Source organism: Ochlerotatus camptorhynchus, unplaced genomic scaffold (assembly GCF_037179485.1).
Source record: "Ochlerotatus camptorhynchus isolate MF236.1 unplaced genomic scaffold, CSIRO-AGI_Acam_v1.1 ptg000304l, whole genome shotgun sequence".
NCBI classification, from domain to species: Eukaryota; Metazoa; Arthropoda; class Insecta; order Diptera; family Culicidae; genus Ochlerotatus; species Ochlerotatus camptorhynchus.
Window position 1 is genome coordinate 3,092,962 of NW_027040792.1, and position 15,757 is coordinate 3,108,718.

The following is a 15,757-nucleotide window of genomic DNA, read 5'->3' on the forward strand; positions in this document are numbered from 1 at the left end:
CTTCTTTCTATAGCCCTTTTCTCTAAGGAACGCACACATATGCAGTGTTGGTTTGTTTACAATCTTTTGCTGCCAGCTGCTCTAACAATTTCAGTCGAAAGGATTGTCAAAAACTGTTTTGAAACGCTTTTACAAAGCTCCAATCTTCTCTAGTGAGAGCGAGTATTGTCGGCAACCAGTTTTTCTTCGGCAACCGTTCCATTTGAACTGCATGTAAATCTGCTGTTCTATTATCGGCAACTCGAAATCAGCTACAATTTGTAGTGCGTGTGTTTCATTTCAAGAAAACTCTGCTAGATTGCTTTTTCTCAGTGGTAAAAATATAGTCAAATTGAAGCTGAAAGCATAAAGAATCGTTTGCATGCATTCAGCGAAGTGTTTTCGTAAGAAAATCCAGTGAAAATAGTGTTTCAATTTGGGTTGCCGAAAATAGTCTGTCATGCCGAAGCCGTCATTTCCCCTAAATGTAATTCATATAGTTCCAGCGGCTGATTGTTAATTATAAATATACTAACGGTACTGCCTACGGCGATTACGACAGCGACTACGACGGCGACAACAGAGAATTTGTAACTTACCATTTGTCTAGGATATAACACCTTTGCCCGGCACCTCCTCTTAAGCTTCATGTCTGTTATCTGTTGGCATCTACTTTCATATTGCGTGAAAACTACGGACTTTGATCATGAAAAATGTGAAAACAACATCAATTCAGTTTGTCTCTTCAAGCAAATTATTCGCATATCAGTCCTATTGGTGAATCTACGCGAAACTGCACCAGTGCATGCGACACCTAGGATTGAAATCCAAAACCACAAAAGTGATGATGTACTAAAAAATATTCCATACGATTTGACAGATAGCAAAACGTCATTATCATTTTCTCATCATTTCCATCTGCTGGTCGACCGTAACGTAAATTCATCAATTCTGAAATACAAACGTCCAGAGGTCAAGTTACAGTTCTGCTTTTTGAGTTGTCATATTTTTCGCTGATGTAACAAAACTTGCAAACTCCAATGCAACTGATTTTAACATGGAAAAATATTAATTAATTTACTATGATATTTCAAATATGTACATGGGAATTGCATTTCATAACTTCAACTACCATTTTCTCAATGCCTACACACTTAGATTATTTTTTTGGCGAGATTGGCACCACCGAGCAGGATCGGCATTTATTTTTACTGAGATCTCAGCAAAATTTATGTTAATTCCCGTTTGTTAACTTAATTTCGGCAAATTTTTCATTAAGATCCAGCAAAATAGATTGCCGAGCTGCCCATTTCGGCAAAAACCTAAGTGTGTACTTTTTCCATATGGGACTGATATGGGATTTATAATTATAGTACATTCAATGCCATCAACTTGCTCAGCATAACAAGGAGCAAGCTAATCGACTGAACTTTTTTGACATTACAGTCATAGAGGTAACTCTAAGACTCGCTCTAAGACCAGAAGGGCCCTGTAGAAACGGGCTCAACTTTTTGGCTCTGGTACTCTCTTCGGTCCCAAGCTAATTGATGCATCCCTCGAAACATAGGAAAATCCACGAGCCCCTCATTTTATCTGTCAAACTTTCATAGCGAATCAAAACAAACATAGTGTAGTACTAGAATTTCGACTAGAATGGGGTACGTTAATCGATTTGTTTGGGACCAATAGGCTAGTCAAGTAGTGAGATGAAATGTGGTTTACATCTCACTATAGTCTGAAAAATTATCGAGAAAATACACCAAAGAAAAAATCGACTAAGTCCACGTAAACAGTACCACCATAGAGGTAACTCTAAGACTAGAAGGTCCCGAAATAACGTGCTCAACTTTTTGGCTCAGCCCTGGTACTCTCTCCGGTCCCAAGTTAATCGATTCACCCCTCGAAACATAGGAAAAACCAATAACCCCTCATTTTATCTGTCAAACTTTCATAGCGAATCAAAACAAACATGGCGTAGTACTAGAATTTCGACTAGAATGGGGTACGTTAATCGATTTGCTTGGGACCAATAGGCTAGTCAAGTAGTGAGTCAATTTTAAATCGATAGTTTCGTATTGATTGTTGGTACCACTGAACTGTCATCAGATTGAGGTTAACCCCGACGGTGCAAAACCTAATAGGCCTTTTTAATAGAAACTAAACGATCGATTCAACCTCTGGTGGTGAATAGGAGAACGTCAAAAAGAGTGTTGTGAGCATAAATTTTTGCCTTGAGACATAGGAAGCGGAACACTTTTTTTACTTTTCCTGATAAATTGATTCATCTGAGATGCTGCAAAACTTAATCTACAGTTGAAAAATTTAATTCTGTAACGTTTTTGAAAAGATCCTGCTGATGTTCAGGAATATTTTTGTTAAAAAAAAAATGGAAAATTAGAAAAGTGCCTTAGTGGTTATGATCTTCCGGATTTCTTGTGTGTGAATAGTTAAGGTGCAAATCAGTTCAGATTTGTGGAAAATCGTACAATAAGACAATTACCGATGGAAATTGGCAAGATTTTGAATGAAAAATGCTGTTATTTGCGTATGGGAAAATATTTATTCTGATGTAAACAAACGGTTTGGTTGACTTTCTTCTCGAACTCGCGTGGCGCACTCTACATTGGTGGTGCATTAAAAAGGCGTATAGACGAGTGCTCGGTGAACTTTTGTTCACCTACTGAAAAAAAAATTGACACAACAGCGGGGCCCTGTTTACTAAAAGTGAACACATGAATAATGCTCGCGTAACATTTGAAAGGGGCCTATCAACTTTTGTAAACAACTTGCTAGGTTCTTTTCACGAGAACCGAAGTATGCCCACGCAAACCAAGAGCACTATCGGGAAAGGGAGAATTTCCCGATCCCGATGGTGTTGTTAGTTTGCGTGGGCGTATTCGGTTCGCGCGAAAAGGGCTTAACAAGTTTCGTGTACAAAAGTTGATAGGCCCATTTCTGATTGAAACTGACGTGTTTTGAATATGCTGCTGCTTTATTTTCCGAGATGTTTATTGAAAATTTAGTGCAATAAGTCCTTTAGCTGGTGCATTTTGGACACCTGAAAACTTTTTCAATAATTTCGCGTGTGTTTATTAGTGCTGTGTTTGGTTATCTAAAAAAATAGGATCGAAAGAGTTTTTAAGATTACCGCGAGTGAACAAACCGGGATCTCCGCTGAATTTTCTAATGTACGCTGTTGAATCGTGCCCGTTTGGGTTTAGTTACAAGTGCATAACGATCCGGAAGCCGGAAGTTACAAAAAAAGTCCCAGGAGGTAACGGTGATATCCAGTGGAAGTATGAGAGATGAACTAGCCTTGTATGTATGTATGTATATACAATCCAACTTCCACTGTCCGGCAGTGTTTTTATGGAAGAAAAATGTTTGCAACCTAATCTATTATTATCTTATACTGATCCCATTGCAAACAATTTTAGCCCGGAAGTTGAAAGGTGATAGCTCTGTTGAGATTCAGAAACCCATTGCAGAATGCCTGGTTACTCACGTCCATTCCGAGGTTACTTTCACTTACAACAAGCCCCGCATACACGTAGTACCGATATAAAATGTATATAGGTACTGCGTGTACACTTCCATCCTCAAAGCAATTCCTGCTTTGTAGATGGCACGTATTTTGTAGCATGCATTTCATATTTTTATATTAAGTTGTAATCAGTTAGATCTCACCGCTTATGTATTGTGTCCTTGCTGCTGAATCTTTGTCATCTCGATTCTGGTTGAGTCCTGTTGATAATCGGCATCTGTAGTGGAATACTCTTCTCTCTCTTTCTCTATCACTTTTCGATGTTTTTCGTACCTCTTCTTGAATATTGTAACCTGTAATAAACATATTTGTAGTCAAACTGAATATGTTTTTAATTTATGGTACTCTATTTGTTCAATGTTTTTCTTTGTTGATTAAATATGTTTTATTCTGGTGTTACTTGCTGTTATGTCACTTCTTATTTGTTTATTCAATTTAATCTTCTCCAAACAATTATCGATAAATAATAAACCTGTTTTCTCCTCCTTTATTAACATCTTTTGTCTTTTTTTTAATCCTTCTCTTATTTTATTTTAGTACTTGAGATTCTCTAGTCTTCTACCTCTGATTCAGACTCTTCTTCGCTTCCTATAGTTTTATAAATTTCCTCTGCCTGTTTTTTTTTAATTTCTCTTTGTCCTTAACCAACTCTAACCATTGTTCTTCTGTTATCTCCGGTAATTTCTCCTTATCTTCTCTTAAACTGTCATTCCATGTTTTTGCCGGCCTACCTCTTTTTTTCCAAGAAAATTTTAGTTTTTTTGCTATTTTTAGTGGATGTCCTTCTGGTCTTGTCTCTATATGTCCCCAATAGCTTATGCGCATTACCCTAACTTTTTTAACTGCTGATTTTCCATCTAATAAGCTTGAAACTGTTATTCTTCCCTTTGGCCTATTCCTAGAATATCTTAACATCTCTTTTAATATTTGTAATTCATACCTACTGATTGACTTTCTATTTCTTTTTATCAGAGCTGCTGCTTTCAATCCATATGTAATAGCTGGTGAGACTACTGTTTTATAAATAAGTTTGGAAAGTGCCCACGGGGGCTTATATCGTCTTATGAATTCTATAATTATTTTACTACTATTAATCGCTTGCATGCACCTCTTTCTTGTTGTTTGTGGCCTATCCAAAGTTTCTGTTAAAAATGTTCCTAGATATCTCATATTTTTAACTACCACGTACTTTTCTCCATCTATTTTAATTGTTTCTGGTATGTTCCTGTCTGACAATGTCTCTCTTATCATTATTTGGCTTTTCTCTACATTGATTTCTAATCCTATTTTCCTTAATTCTTGTTTTAACTGTTTGATTATAGATTCTATTTGATCTACTGATACCCCTATAATTAACAAATCATCAGCAAATGCTAAAACTACCGGTAATTTACCATTATTTAATTCTAACAAGTTTAAATTGGGACATTTCTTTTTGACTTCCTTCAAAACTTTTTGGATAATTAATGTGAAGATGTAGGGTGATAGTGGGCATCCTTGCTTAATTCCCTTTCCCTTAATCCTTTCCTCTGAGTATACTCCTTCCCAGCGCACACACGTACGTTCTGCATTCAGCGCCTGTATTACTCTGTTGATTAAATGACTAGGTACATTCAATTCTTCCAGAATTTGCTGCACCTATTTGAGTTTTTAGAATTTCGTTATTAAATTTTTAATTTAATCAATCTACTTTTAATGTTTGAACACTAGACGTTTGCCAACTGAAGCATGTTTACGATTCACCTAGCTACGGCATTCACTAACTGAATGCATTTTGAGTCAAAACATCTGTCAACTGCAATTAAAATGTATCAATGTTCAGCCATGTTTACATTGGTCATTTCAAATTTCACCAATTTAACAGATTAGTGACCGGTAAGTAAATATTGTTGCAATTACCGGATTTTTAGTTAAAACGAAATTCCAGTTGAAAGTATTGCAGTTAGCGAACGTTTAGCATACTACTACAAACTGTTCAATTCTTCAGTAAAAGTACTACTCACCGAAGCTATTTCAACCAAATCGAACGCTTTCTTAATATCTACCGATGCTACTATAATTGTGTTCCCGCAGTTCCAATTTTCCTCCAAATATCTCCTCGCAAAATACATTTAGTCATCCGTTGATCTGTTCTGTGTGAAAGCTGCCTGGTGATATCCTGGATCTCCTGCGTACTTACGTAATCTGTTTACCAGCCATCTTGTATAAATTTTATATCCTATATTACAAAGCGTTATTCTCCTATAATCTCCTGTTTCTTTTGCTGATTTTTTCTTCGGTATTGGTACTTGATATGTTTGTTTCCACTGTTCTGGCATTTCGTTGGTTGTCCATACCCGCTTTATGATGCTGTATATCTCATCTATGCTGTCCTCATCGCTGTATTTCAAAAATTCATTCTTGATTCCATCTAGACCCGCTGCTTTTCCATTTGCTAACCCTTTTATGATCTCCTCTATTTCTACTTTCGTTGGCGCTTCTGTTAGTTCTTCTTTATCTTCTCCTACTTCCAATTGATGTCCTTCCGTTAGCTCTAGTTCATCGATCCATTTTTTCATTGGAATTAGTGGTTTTTTTGATATTTTTTTCCTAACAAATTGTTGTAAGAACCTATACGATCTCTTGATTCTCTCTCCTACCTCGTAATGTTGTAATTCATTGTAAAATTTGAAAACTTTTTTCTCATTGTGTTCTTTTACTTTAAATATATACTCCTGTCTTCTACAATTTACGTTTTGCCTATGCCATTCTGTAGCTATTCCTTTTTCTTTTGCAAACCTCATTCTTTTTCGTGCTTTATTTAGTGATTCTATAGCTTTCCTTCTTCCAGGTGTTAACGGGATCTTTGCACTACGTAGCACCTGTTTTGCACAATTGTTTACTTTTTCTGCTATTTTACTGTATGCTTCTGTTACTGTGCATTTTTCTGTATCTAACGATCCATACTTTTTTAGTTCCCCGTGAAAAACTTCCTTAGTTTCTTTTTGTTGTAGATTACTTGCCATAATTGTTTGTGTAGGTTTACTCTTCCTATTTTCCTGTTCCCATTGTTTCGACATTATCCCTACCCTTAACATTTTGTGATCTGTCTGAATTATGGTCCAATTCGCTCTCACGTATTTGATTTTGACAATTGTATCCTGTGCAGTTACTACATGATCTATTTGTGAGCTATACCTTCTATTTGTCCAAGTTATTAATACGGACCTATCAAACCTCATAGAAACCACATTCATTTTATGTATTTTTAGGAATATTTTCATGAATTCTCCGTTTTCATTCGTTTTTTCGTGTCCAACAAATTTTCCTAACCTGTCCCTTTCTTCTTCCTCTGTATCCTGTTTACCTATTTGTGAGTTAAAATCCCCTAAAATAATAATTCGGTTTTTCTTTGGGTTTCCATTCACATATACTCCTAAATTTGCATAAAATGAGTTTGCATTTGAATTCGGAGCGTGTACATTCACTACCAGCCAATCTTCATTTTCTCCTTCATATTCAATTACTGCTGACATGATATTTCTATTTACATTCTTTATATTCCTAACTCTAACCTTTCCGTGTTTTCGTTTTAGTATGGCTAATCCCCTCATATTGTTGCTATCTTTTCTGTCTGATAGCCACCATTCATAATTGAAAGTGTCTATTTTTCTACCTAATATGTTGACTTCTTGCAGTACTGCAATATCAATTCCAGCTCTTTGTAATTCGTCGTCGATTTCGATCCTTTTCGTTGATTGGCAGCATCCTCTTACGTTTATTGAAGCCATTTTGATAATGTTATTTGCCTTTTTATTTGTTGTGTTGTTCTTATGGCTTCTAGTTGAGTCTCCTTTTGCTCCTTCATTATTTTCTTTTGGTTGTGTCTGTTTTGTTACTTTTTGTTGTTTTCCTGTCACTCTTTCAACACTGTCTACTTGGACCACTCCATTGAGATCTGTTTGTAGTAGTTTGATTTCTACGTTTGACGCTTGAATGTTCTCTGGTTCAAAGTATCTTTCCATTCCGTTTACTTTGAATATCCTTATTGTCCTTTGCCAAGCATTCGCCACCATTCTCCATATCTCATCCGTTGTTTGTAATCCTTCTTCATCTTCCAGATTGTTTTCTTTAAGCTTCAACATATCTATTTTCAATGCTTCCGGGAGCTCCGCAAATTCTTTCGCTCCTGGATCAATTCCGCTTAGTTGGTGGCTCATTGCCCAAAGATAACTGTCCTTTCCTTCTATAATCCTTCTTGTTTTCAATCGTTTTCCGTTAACTGATATCCAATAGCACTTATTCAAAATATCTACTTTCTCATTTTTTTCATCTCCTGTCGTTTTTCCATTCACATCTGTTGTTAGATCCTCTTCGCAAGCATTTTCCTTTACCTCTTTTTCCAGTTCTGCAGTTCCTCTCCACACACTGTCGTAATGGTTGATTCCGTTGTAGTACAGCATTATTGTTCTTCCTGATCCATTTCCGTATTTGAACTCCAGAGGCGCATAATGAGGGTTAAACACTATTATGTTGAGCTCCAAGATTTCCTTGACTGCCAATATCGATTCTGCTCCTGCCCATGTGCCTTCTTTCGCCAACTCCTGTATATATTGTACCATTTTTGATTCCATCTGCTCATCATTCCGGTACTCATTTGGTGTCACGATTTCGGCCATCAGAATGTCTCTCATCTCTTCCTTGTGGCTCCACAGATAGTTTACCACTTCTTTCCTTAAATCTGCTGCCTTTTTGTAGAACTTGTTGTCGAATGTAGTCCATCCTGTAAGCTGCTGTACTACCGCATAAAAGAAACAGTTTCCGTCTCCTGGTACGTTTACTACCTTAATCCTTTCACTGTTAGTTGTTTTATCACACACCACCTCCATTTTCACTGTTACGTTGAGTAAATAATTTCAGTTCTGAGCCCTGCACTTGACCGTCTTGTTTCAGCACAACGATTCGTTTGAAGCTTTTTCTTTTCACTTATCTTTCAATTTGAATTTGTTTCCCGCTTTTTTTTTACAAAATCGATTGAAATTAACGCGAAATTACCGTTTTTCCCATTTCCGTGTTGACAGATTTCCATATTCTTATCAGCCTCAATAAAAAGAAAACTTTCATATCTTACCCTTTTTTTTCCCCCTCATGTTTCATGGATCCTGATTTCTGATACGCCATAGTTATACTAAATTTGCTATTTCTACATACACCTTTGATTTTATTCAAATAATTTTGGTGGTACCGTAAGCATCGTTCATCTTCAATAGATTGTAATATTCCAACAAAAAAGAAAAACTGGCAACATTGTTTCACCCCATATCTCCCTTCCAATCTTAACGGTAGTTGCCATGACAGCCATCAATGCATCGCCAATTGAGCTCAATGGAATATAATGCTTGCGACAAGTAACGTCTGGGCCGATCCGCTGTCATTTCTGTTCATTCAGTATAACTACCACCACTATGCTTCCCTGTTCAAGACACACACACACACACACATCCATCGGTGATCGTACCATAGATACTGCTGCCATTCATCAAGCGCACATCACGCCATGTATGCATCGAAAGCTTGTGCTCATCGGGAGCTTTCATAGCGAAAAAGATACCCGATGCACGTACAAGAAAAACAACCAAAAAGTGAGCCCCGATTACTCACCCTAGGAAAAAGTGTATACGTTCACCCCCCATCAAAAACCCTCCGGTCTCCCTCAGGGAAAACCGCTCGAACACGCAGAAAATCGACAGGTCTCATTCGGTCTATTATTATAGCCCTGTCTGAGTAAAATAGTCGTCGAATCTCCCGGATATTCGATAAGTTCCCCCTATAAAAGTCCGGAAAACTTCCACCCAAAAGTGAGCAGACCCATTCCCTGCCAAAGCGAGCAAACAAAAAGAACAAAACAAAAACAAACAAAACAAAAAGAACAAGAACAAAAAGAACAATGACTAACACAATCACACATCAGCAATCTCTATGAAAAAATACCACTTACTTCTATAACAAGTAATAATACTACATTTAGTTACAACTATCGATGATAGTGTGCGAACTGAGAACATAACAATTTTGATTAGACATAAGTTATTATTATGTAGACCCTCAAAGTTTGTGCTGCTACACGGACAAAAAATCCAACCCATGCCCTAGCACAGTCTACTCAACCACCGCCAAAGGTGGTTCCACCCAAAACCGATCAAAACTCCACCCAAATCCGAGCGAAAACCGCTCACATTCCCGCAACATTTTCGGAAAATCTGCAAGAATATGACCGCTTCCCACCCAGACCCGAGCAAAATCCCGCTCAATTCCGAGCAACTCCACCCACCGCAGCTCCCGAGTACACCGAACCCAAACTTGGGTAGCCTTTCTTATCCGTGTATTTCTTCCAAAACAAGCGTTACTATGTTGAAGCTTCGTGAGCTTTGCGCACTAGAAATATTTCACTTCTGAAATGTTGCAAGCTCAGAGCTTAAATTTCTCATATGTTGGAACAATTATATAACATACAGTGCGTTTATATCTGAACTAATACCATCATCAAAATAATGATTCCAATCAAAATGGTACTTATCTGTCGAGAATCCTATGTTCCGTCTCGTCCAACCGCATTCCATGCATGGGGAAACGGCTAATATTTTAACTATTTACACATCAAATGCTTCCATTCGTCGATCCTGTTTTGTCTCTCCTCCCTTCTCCAAAGCCTGGCGTTACGAAAAATTTTGCAGCAGACCACTTCATACGCCATTTTCAAAATCTAACTTTTCTCTTCACTTTTTCTAGGTTTATTCGTAATGAATTCAATGAACTGCACTGGATTTACAATCTTCACAACCAACTGTTTTCAACACAATTTCGCGATTTCTAAGCGCGTTTATATTAAACAAAAACTTATTAATTTCTCCAGCACAACTTCATCTCACACTTCTATATGGCAAGGTTGCCAGTCCTCCAAGTATGAGAGATGAACTAGCCTTAGGCTAAAAATCTCTAAAATAAAGATTTAAAAAAGAAAAAGTGGAATTATGTTAAAATCGAACGTGCAAATTTTCTCCTGCAAAGTGCTGCTGCCTGCAAGCCAACATGGTCGCGTATCTATCGGAACCACTCACAACGAAGGATTTGAGCGAGGAGGCAATTGATTTGCTTGCTTGCGGTTCCAGCTCGATGCAAGGCTGGCGGATCAGCCAGGAGTAGTAGTTTCTAGTGAAAGAAATGATCTCCATCACATCACCAAACATAACCATGAGCAATGACGAGGAATTGCATCCCAAACCCCATGATAAACAAGGAGCGGATGCATCCAACGAAACTTTTAAGCGCTAAGGAATCATTACCAACATAGGAAAAATTCGGTAAGATCCTTCCATTGCATTATTTTATGATTCTCAATATTGTACAAATATTTACACATTACACACAACTACACATAGTAACTCGGAGCGTTTGGTACGGTTTTTCCACGCATCCTTCCACCCCTGTAGATTCAAGAAATGTTCCCATTCATTTCCAAGAATCATCTTTGCGGCAAATACAACGCAGTAGGCCTGGCCGTATTGATGTTTATATCATATCTCAGATATGCTGTAAACATCAATTATACAAGAAAAATGATTAGACTTCATCTCACATAATTATTTTTCATGATGCTTTCTCGTACTGGCTGCGCTTGTATTAGATTAGATTAGAGAAGTTGATAGGCCCATTTCAAATGTTACGCGAGTATTATTTATGTGTTCATTTTTAGTAAACAGGGCCTCGCTGCTGTGTCACTTTTTGTCGAGTGAGTGATCTCAAATCCGTCCGTACACTCGTCTATTGCTTATCGCATATTCTTGTTTTCGTTCGAACCGTGATGCACTTCCACAGTTATTAATTGAACGCTTTCGATGCCTGTACCATTTTTGCATCCATGGATGTCGAGAAATGTTCCAAAGAGAAAAACTCCTAGACAGGACCGAGAATCGAACTCACTCACCCCCAGCAGGGTTTTGCTTTGTAGCTGTGCCTTTACCGACTGAACTAAGAGAGGTCCATTTCATAGGTATATTAAAATAACAAATTGGATTTGTTGTAAGATCAACGCTAACGCCGTTGATATCATCTTTTGTTTTAACGTTAACTAGTTGAATCAACTGCCATGCTTATTATTGGTTGACGACGTTAACTTTTTGGATAACGGTGCCAGCCACTGCTTTGGAACAATTGTTAACTCTCTGAAACTCTGAAAATCTTATAAAGCTTCCCATCTAATGACCCATTCTGTCTTATGGCATTCAACCAAAGCCCTACACGCTTACACTTGAACATTTCTTCTACACAAACAACCATGCGGCTCCTGCAGGAGTTATTCTGCCACATTTGAATCGATTCCGACAGGCATGATTGTAGCATAGAGGTAGTACCGTTGTACACGGTAACCGCAAAATACCCAATAATGACTATAAAATACGCGATATTGACTACAAAGTAAGCATTTTCGAGGGAGACTGGGACTACCCATTAAATGAGTAAAAAGATTACCCATTTATGAGTATTTGTCACTCACAAATGAATGCTAACTACTTATTTTTGTAGTTGTAATTACTCATAAATGGGTAAAATTTTACTCATTTAATGGGTAGTCCCAGTTTCCCTCGAAAATGCTTACTTTGTAGTCATTATTGGGTATTTGGCGGTTACCGTGTACTCCCTTTAATCCAGTACGTCGATTGCTGTACATTATTAAAGGAACACAAGGGTACTACAGTCATGTCTGTCAAAGGTAATAAATAATACTTCCAATGTTCCCATGAGAGGCATAGAAATACAGCTTTGAACAATGTTTGAAAACATATCAATTATTCAGAACTGGCACCGACAGAAGCTAAGCTTCTTTCCATATACATTCGGTACAATGATCACGTGCATCTCTCCATTAGGACCCGCACAGCATCCGAGTAACAACCAAAAAAAAAAGAAGCAACAAAATGTCTCTCAAATTTTACAATTATTACGCAAATCTCACAATCGGTTATCTTCAGCAGCCGTTGCCCGTCGTCGTCGTCGTCGTCATCGTCGTCGTCGGCGAAGGATCAAGCGTATTTCGGTTTCTGCCAGCAGACGTTGTGGCTCTCTTTTCGGTGCTGATTGTGTGACGACGGCAATCATTATTTAATATTCGCCCAGCATGGCTTTCCTTTGCACCTGGGCATCGCACCTGTGTGTGTAGGCTTCCATTTTAAGGTGTAACGGACAAGGTATCGATTTAATTGCCTTATCCTTCCATCAGTCCACGTGAGGGGCGAAGTGAGAAGGGATTTACGACACAAGTGGCAAACTTTCCAAATTTTGATCCGGCTGAAGACGGTGTGTCTGCGAGTGTTTTAGGGGATGATTGATTGATAAAGGAAGTTTGGATGCCAACCGAATATTCTTCGACGAATGAATTATGAAGTTACCCTTTCAGATCATCATTAGTGAAATCTTTTGTTTATACTTCATTTTCGGAGGAATCTTGCTAACCGATCTATTTAGCAACCAGTTTTGCTGAGCAAAAAATACCGTCCCCAATTTTCAATACACTTTTTCAACGCGATGCGACGTACCTTGCGAGATCGTCGTTTTTTTTTTATAAAAAAAAAACAAAAGTCATCTGGAAATTTGCATAAAAAGACCGGCTTTCCCTCGTGCGATCTCTTTCTCCGTCCTAAGTGGAGTGAGGTTGGCGGGAAGAAGAAGAAGTAGAGCGGTGACTTCTTTCGATTTCAAGCCTAAGCATAACACGTTTCCAGAACCGGTTCAAACCCATCCTCCTGTTCTCCCGATCTCCTTGGCTGAGTGAGTTCTTCTCCGGTTTCGGCAAACATTCTACTTAGTCATTGAATATTCCCTGGCACATCTGTGAAATTCGACTGAAAGCCACAGGAACCGCCAACGACCCGACCGCGCGTGCTTGCTAGTTGATTCATTTTGCATTTATTAGCAGCTATCTAAACAAAAAACTCGCTGCAGGAAGGCCCACTGTACTTTCCTCTTATCGCGCACAAGGTCGATCACAATCAAAGATGAATCACTTGTTAGTTCTTGTACCATCAATTTCGCTAATGATGGCTTAGTTTGGCAAATTAAAATATGAATGGCCTCCTCAGTCACATTCAGGCGAGGAATCGCCAAGGTCCAAGATGTCCTAAAAACGAGTGATCGAAGAGGTTGGGGGTGTAAGTCGATAAATGTCACCCCGTTGGAGGAACCGACGATGATACCGAAATGCCGAATTGTCGTCCAAATCTTGTTATGTCACTGTTAGCTACAAGGTAGAGTTAAAATTTATACCAGTCAATAAAAAAATAAATCGCTAAACAAAGCCATTAAACTAGTTTTGTAGTGAAGACAAACAGTTTGGTGCATTTCTCGAGTGAAACCTGAAAGTAGGATTGATGGCAAATGTAGATAGGTAGATTCTATGGAAATACATCTCTGCTGAGACGCTTTAGCAGTGAACGTTAACCATCCGGGGGTTGGATGGCATTAAAAGCATAAAGAATTGTTTGTTCCTGGTAGTAATTATACTAATTAATGCAGGCGATTCCGGTTGGTGTTTTCATCAGGTTATATTAGGTGTAGGCTAGGGAGCTTCATTATGAAAAACGTGTTAAAATTCCTAATCCCAAAATATGAGTCTGTGCAAAAAATGGTGATGATTGATGAAGGTTTAAAGGTCGTAGCTAAATAACATAAACATGTGTGCTTTTTCAACAACTAAAGCACCTAATAAACTTTATTTTTAAACGTGTGCAGTTTAACAGCTTTCACTCAGATTTTTTTTTAATTCTTCATTAGTATCGAGGGGACGACTCTATCTACGATGCAGGAAATATTGTGTTTTGCTGTGGCTAGCTGTGCGTACGCTGAGTAGATAAAAAGAAGATTTATCACGATTTTGAAGATTTCCTGCAAAAAGATGATACGCGATGCAAGTAGATGCGAGAAATGAAAGAAGATTTTTCGAAGATTTATTCGCTAGTGTGAGATTTTTTGAGCATCTAGAATTGAGATTTAGATGTGTCACCCCCCTCGATTAGTATAGAGATTTTCAGCCGTTTAGGCCTTAAGCCAACTTGTCGGATTGAAAACTAGTTAGAACAAAATCGACTTTAGTTAGGCATCTTGATGTCATTTGTGACAACTGCAGTGATGTCAAAAAATCGCTTCTAGCGATCAATGAATACGCACACACCTGCTACAAGATTTTTTGGCATCATCATAAGCTAACGATGACCTCTGTCTCTAAGAGCAACCGTACCAGTCGTTGCCATTTGCGGCACTATTTTACTTACGCACAGCGTTTCCATTTGGGCTAAATCACTCATCTCCACACCGGTCGTTGCTATCAGAGTCATAATTTAAGTTATCGTTTTCCACACCGGCAAAACAAACTTTTGACGTTTATTCAAAATAGCGACCGTCTGATGCGTTGCTACCGGGTTGCTAAATTTATGAACTCACTACTTTTCAAGGTGCGGATTGCTATTTCCCCCACCTGAATAGCAACCCCCGGTACGCAAGTAGCGTTATGGTAGAGGTTGGTAAATGTGCCTTATTTACTCATTGGTACGGTTGCTCTAAACACTGATACGCAGAGAGCATTTCGAAAAGTGAGTTACCAAGATCTCCAGAGAGCAAGACGATAACAACATCATTGCTGTGTGCGCTCACGATACATTGCTTATACTACGCAAGGCTTGTTGTGAGTGCACGCTACAAACTAAAGATCTCAATGCGTACAGCCGAGTACAAGAAGTTGTTCGGATTATGTACAACTGATGAACAACCGTGATCAGATCATGATCATTGCCATAATGATCGTAATTTTTTTTTGCTTTTTTTCAATTAGAATTAGAAAAGATGCATGTATTTGCGTTGGCGGCATTGGTCCTTTCGGTGGAGTGAAAAAGAAAGGAACAGTTCACCGTGTTGACAGAACCATCCCATGAACTACTGAGCCAAATGTGCGCTATTTACAGGTGAGGTGCAAGTAAGCTAGTCGACTCTTTCATTCTCATCGCGTTCTAATACAGCACACGGCAACAGACGTGACGTAGCGCATTTGAAACCGAGAGAACGAAAGAGTCGACTTGTTTGCATCCTCCTCACCAAATCGCCCCGTTTCAGCATTCGTGTTAAAAGTTGGGGTAGGATGGTTCAAAACGCACCCCTGGGGGCATAGCTTTCCGATTGTCAATTCGTGAATTTAACAATCAGCATTGC